Here is a 6,000-nt window from a genome sequence, read left to right on the forward strand (position 1 = left end):
GATGGACGAGGCATCCGGAAGAAGTACCAGGGCCCATCACGAGGAGTCCCGAGAGCTCAGCACGTTTGGGAAAAGGAGGAGCAGCAGAGAGCCAGGGGACGCAGCGAGAAGGGGGGCTCGAGATGCCGTCGGGGCTCTGTGGTCCAGGGCCTTGCAAACCACGTCAGGGACACTTTTTCCTTAGGCAATGAGAAGACACTGAAGGATTTTAATCAGGAGAGTGACAGGACAAGATTTGCATGCCACACATGCTCACCGTCTAACGAGCTCAATTTGGCAGTCGTTTCCCCTGGAAGATGGTGATAGACTTAACCCATTGCCTGCTTCAGAAAACCAACCACAGAGCAGGTCGCTGTAGAACCTGCGGAACCTGCGGGAACCACTAGTGGAGGGTGTGGATCGAGGCTTCTCTTGGTTGCATTTACTGAAAACGGCTTGAATACAGATTGCTTCGTTTTAACGGTTGCCTCGTTCACCCACAGGGAATCTGTACTGGGCCAATTTGTGCAACTCTGGGACCATTTGCATTGTCCTCTCTGGTGTCATGTCATGCTGTTCCTCCCACAAGGACGGCTTACTCTCAGCAGAGGACGGCATCATCTGAGGGGGCACAAGGCAGCTGGTCGGGTCTGCGCAAGGCTGGATCTGTGCTTTGGGATTGTTCTGTTGTCTTCAAGCCCCGGGCGGCTGTTTCCAGGGGGACATACTGCTTGGCATCACTTTCAACCCGCAAAACGTATTCTGGAAGCATCTTTCTGAGGCTCCGTGGGTTGTAATGGGTTTCTGATATTATGGCAATTGCTTTCTGGCCGTGGTTGGTTAGCTCAGCTGGATAAAGCACTGTTCTTGAAGCCAAAAACACAGGCCTCCCTGACTCACGGCTCGGTGTCATGATCACGGAAGACGCCGTGTTCCTGCCAGCCTTGGAGATAAACAGGCCTGGGTTGACGCCTGGCTCCCCCAGTGAATCGCCGCGAGACCTGCAGCGAGTTACTTGAATTGTCTGCTCCTCAGCTAATTCTCTCCCGGTGGCTGGGGATGGTGATAACTTTTCTCCTGGGGCTGCCGCCAGTGTCAGAAGAGATCATGTGAGATTGCGGTAACCACCCTAGGGCACAGGCAGCTGCTTAGACATGGTAGCTCTCCCTGTTCTTGGGATGGGACCCCAGACAGGAATGTGCAGGTGACTCTGGGCTCTCCCAGGGAGAGAGGGAGAAACGTCTCCCAGCACAGTCCCTCTCCACCGTGGGTCAGAGTGGCGGCTTTGTGTGGCCAGAGGGAGAAGGCACACGGTCCTCTGTGGTTTGGAAATGGTTCTACAGGTGGCCTTGCAGGTGCCTAGATTAGAGATGCCACGAGAATTCAGAGCAGGTCCAGGACTTGTCAGGGTCTGCGGTCATCAACCATGACTCAGGGCCTGGGGCGACCTGTTGCCTGGTGCGGAATCAGCGGGAGCTAGAGCTTCCCGGTGGCGTCCCAGACTAAGGACCCAGAGAGAGGAAGCAAGGGCGGTGGTTCGCAGTGTGGACCCTGGAGCTGGAGGGTTCTCCCACTTCTGGCTGTGTCACCTCAAGCAAGTCATTTAGCCTCTCTTTGCCTCAGTTTCCTTTCCTGCACACTGGTGGTAATCATAGTGTCTACCCCACAGGACGGTGGTAAGGATTGAATGAGAACGTGCCCGGATGTGAGAAGCAGTGTATGTAATGGCTGTTACTCCAGCGATACGCAACCACTCCGACTTATGCTCGTCTTTGAACGCCTCCAGCACTCGGGCCCTGGCCCCTGCTGAGCTCCCCCTCTTGGGTCCCCGTGCTCTCTGGGCCACCCTGTGCGCGCACACTTACCATGCTGCGTTGTCAGCGTCCAATTTTGTGTCCGTCCCACCAGCCTGTGAGCTCCTGGGGGCAGGCTCTGCCTCTCACTGTGTCTGCTTTCCAGTGTCCAGCGCAGTCCCTGGTCCCTGATGGGTGTTCAAGAAACATTTGTCAAATGAGAGATGATGACTCGTTGCCATGACGCCCATGGCTGTTGCCAGTGTGCCTGTTGTTCCTAATCTCAAACCTTGTTGTGTCATCTTGGAGTATTCACTCCCCTTCTCTGGGCCTCAGTTTTCTCATTTATGAGATGAGGGTATTAGCCCAGAATCATCTCCCAGGTCTCCGCCCAGCTTGAAGAATGTGATTTTCTGATTCTACAGCTCTACAGCTCTTACTGATGACCCTGGGCTCAGAGCTTTCCAAGAAGATCCTGCCCCCAGCGTTTTAGTGGAGGGGAGTAGAATGGCAGCTTGGGCTTTTTTGGGGTGGTGGTGTGGTGGGTGGGAGGTTGAGCGGAGGGGTGAGAAATAAAGGCTCAAGGAGGAAGTGAAGTTCCTGCCGGGGCTGCAGGAAGACATCTCGAGGCTTTGCCACGAGAAGCCGGAGGAGACCGGAAGGGGAGCCCGGGTGCGAGCCCTGTCCACACGTGACTGCAGGCTATTAGCCGTGACTCGCCTGAGATGGGCTATCTCTGGGAAAACCATTTTAATAACTGCGAGGAAACGGAATTAAGGATGCTGGCTGAAGGCTGGCCAGGATGGGTGACCAGGCGGGGAGTTAAGTTGTCTCTGCTAACGTGGCCCACTGATTATCTCCACTCTGCAAAGTGTTTCCATTGAGGGGCCTCTGGAGATGTGGCTTCTGGGGACTTTGAGAGGCGACAGGGGCGGGGAGCAGAGCTGGAGGTGTCCAGGGTCAGGGGAGGCCTGGGGAGCCATGACCAGCCGATGGAAGCTGAGGACAACCCAGGTGGCACGTCGGACCACAGTGACCACGGCCTGAGCAGAGGGTCCCGGGGCCTTGCTCTGGGGGAGGTCCCACGGTTGCTGGGCTGGGTGTCCACAGAGAGTGTCGAGGAAGTGACTGTAAACGCTGCGGTGCTGTCGCACGTGGGCTTTGTCATTATCCCTCCCGTCCACAAACCACAGCTGGTTTCCATTCTCCACGTTCATGGAGGAAACTATGGCCTGGAGCATTCAAAGTAATGAACGATACAAACTGTAATTAGGCTTGGGGCTTGCATCGGATCGCCCCCGAGCCCCCTCGTCCTTCTGAGAAATCCCCTTCTCTGAGGCTGTCTGGATTTAGTTTTTAAAAATCCACTGTTTGAGATTTAAGGACTTGCAGCGTGGGGTGGGGGAGTACCACCAGGCAGGCTGGCTGGCTGGGGGCGGCTGAGACTGACAACGTGCCCTCACGCGTAGACACACACGGGACACGTGCAGGGTGGAGGCTGGTTGGTTGCCAGGCTCCTGCTTTCCCTTCGTGCTCACCGCGCTGGGCCGCATCCTTGCTGCTGCCAGCCTCCTGCCTCTGTCTGGCCCATCCTTCCACTCTCCCTTCTTTAGGCATGACTGCAAATGTGACCCTGTCACCCCCCTGTTTAAAACCCTCCAATGGCTCCTTGTCACCGACAGTGATGTTGCAACTCCTGGCCCAGGGGAGGCTCCTGGGTTCTAAACGGTCTCCCGTCTCCCATTCACTCCTGAGGCCCCAGCTCCGTCCTGCCTGGGGCCCTCCCCCCACACTCTGCTGGGGTGAGGGGCACGAGCCCCGTGTCCGGCACTTGTGGAGCCCCCATCAGCTTCCACTCTCCTGCTTGCCGGCTTTTCCTCCATATTCCCTTTGCTGGAACCAGGCTGCCTCCAGCCCTCGCCCCCTCCCCACTCAGGGGCAGCCGAGCCCTGCTCTCTCCTCACTGCCCACACGGCAGGCTGAGTCCCCTTACCCTGAATGCCTGGGACCAGAAGTGTTTCAGATTTGGGATTTTTTTCCTGGATTTTGGAGTATTTGCATATACATAATGAGATATCTTGGGGATGGGACCCAAGTCTAAACACAAATTCATTTATGTTTCCTAGACACATAGCCTGAAGCAATTTTATGCAATATTTTAAATAATTTTGTGCATGAAACAAAGTTTTGACAGTGACCCATCACAGGAGGTCAAGGTGTGGAATTTTCCACTTGTGGCATCATGAAGGTGCTCAAAAAGTTTCAGATTTTGGAGCATGTCAGCTGTCGGGTTTTCAGGTTAGGGATGCTCACCTGTAGTGGGCGTGTTCCCTCTTGTGGTTTTCTACCTGTTTGCGGGAATCCCTCCTTCACTGACTTCAAGCTCCTTGAGCCTTGATTTCTTTTCTTTATTTTCATATTCCAAGGGCATAGGGTAGCTTGGCACCTCAGCACATATTCAAACTTGGGTGGGAAGTATCTGCGGCTCTGGATGGTAGGACGGTCGGGGAGAGGGTCTGGGATGAGCGGGAGTGGGCGGTGTGCTCACATCAGCGTGTGCAGGTGTGTGTGCACCACAGACACAGGGTGACTCGGGGCAGCCCTGAGCCCACGTCCCTCCCGAATGTGGGCAATCGGAAGCTGCCCGCTGTCCGAGGCTGGGCCTCTGAGAGGGCCTGGCAGGACTTGGGAGGCCTCAGCCAGTGACCTCCTGCATGGCCACAGGCAAGTCACCAAAATTCTCCTAAAGAATCCAGACAGAGGGAGCTTCGTGGGCAAAGATGCAGAGGCTCAGAGAGCAGGGCCAAGGTCAAGAACATGTTCACACACTCGTGAGTGTTTTCACTTTCTATTGTTCTGTTCCATTCCTGTTATTGCTAGTAAGGGTAATGTTGAACAATCAGGGACAAAAACCTCTTCCAGCCTTCTAATTAAATCAGAATTTCTGGCAGCGGTGGGGGGGGCGGGAACAGGCTTGATATTATATTTTTAAAAATTAAATCAATCAATCAATTATAAGTAAAATAAATAAGCTAGTGAGAATAAAGAAAAACTCCCCAGGTGGCTGAACCTGCATCCAAGGTTGAAAACCCAGAGTCGGCCCATCACGTCGGCTCAGGTGGGCAGGGGACAGTCTGGGGGGGGTGGGGGCCATAGTGCCATTTCCAAGGGAAGCAGCTGTCCTGATTTCAACGACTGCAGTGCCGGCCAGGCAGCTGGCCGCCTGCCCACAGGTGCAGGGCGTGCTGCGGGGCCACTTCTCAATCCTGGAAGGCACAGCACTCAGGGATGGAGGGATGTGACGTCACTTACAGCGGGAGGAAACCGGGTTAGATCCAAGGCAGTGGGGGAAGGGCACACGGCTCCTAGTGCGCATCTGTCCTTTGTGACGAGGGGCAGCTGGGAACCCACTGCATCAGGGCTGTGACACTTGCACAGTTGTCTTAAGTGGAATTGCGGGGCTCTGGGGGCAGCAACCCCCCTCCCAGAGCCTGAGTGGAAAGACTTCAGAAGCTGTGTGGGGCTGGCTGTGGACGGCCAGGGCGGTGGGCCAGGAGCTAGCTGGCTGCCCACAGAGTGTGGACCCTGGTGGGTCTCTCCTCCTGCCTGGGCCATAGTCCCCTCCTATCTGTGACCTAAGGGAGTGCGGTGAGCCAGTCTGCACGCCAGCCTGGCGCTGTGTCCGCCAAGTGGGGAGTGGTGGGGTGTGAGGGTGCCAGCATCCACACCGGGGGCTTACTGTTCCGCAGCGTTGGGGAGGGAACGCAGACCCCAGCCCTCCCAGCCACCGCTCAGGCTGCAGCCTCCGGGGCCAGGAACAGGGCAGAGGGAGCAGAAGAGTGGGGGGCCGGGCAGGGCAGGGGAGAGGGGCCTCATGAATGAAAGCTGCTTGGGGGGGGTTGGGAACAAGGGAGAGGGGGCGGGGAGGGCACAGAGGAAGGAAAAATGCAGCTTCATCTGCTTGTTTGTGTTTCCTGTATTTAAGATGCCGACTTCTAGCATATTTTTAAATCCATCAGACATGAAAGGCTGATTTAAATAGCCCCGCAGTGTGAAGCTGGTAATTTCACTTGCCACAATAGGGAAGCTGGCAGGGCCCTGGCCGGGATCCAGCACCTCTCCCCGTGCCAGGGAGCTGCAAGCACCAATCTCTCCCTGCGAGACTCTCAGGCCAGGTGTTCCGCTCCCTGATTGGGGGTGGCATTGCTGAGAGAGGAGGAGGGACAGG

This window comes from Eulemur rufifrons, chromosome 16 (assembly GCF_041146395.1).
Source record: "Eulemur rufifrons isolate Redbay chromosome 16, OSU_ERuf_1, whole genome shotgun sequence".
Lineage (NCBI taxonomy): Eukaryota > Metazoa > Chordata > Mammalia > Primates > Lemuridae > Eulemur > Eulemur rufifrons.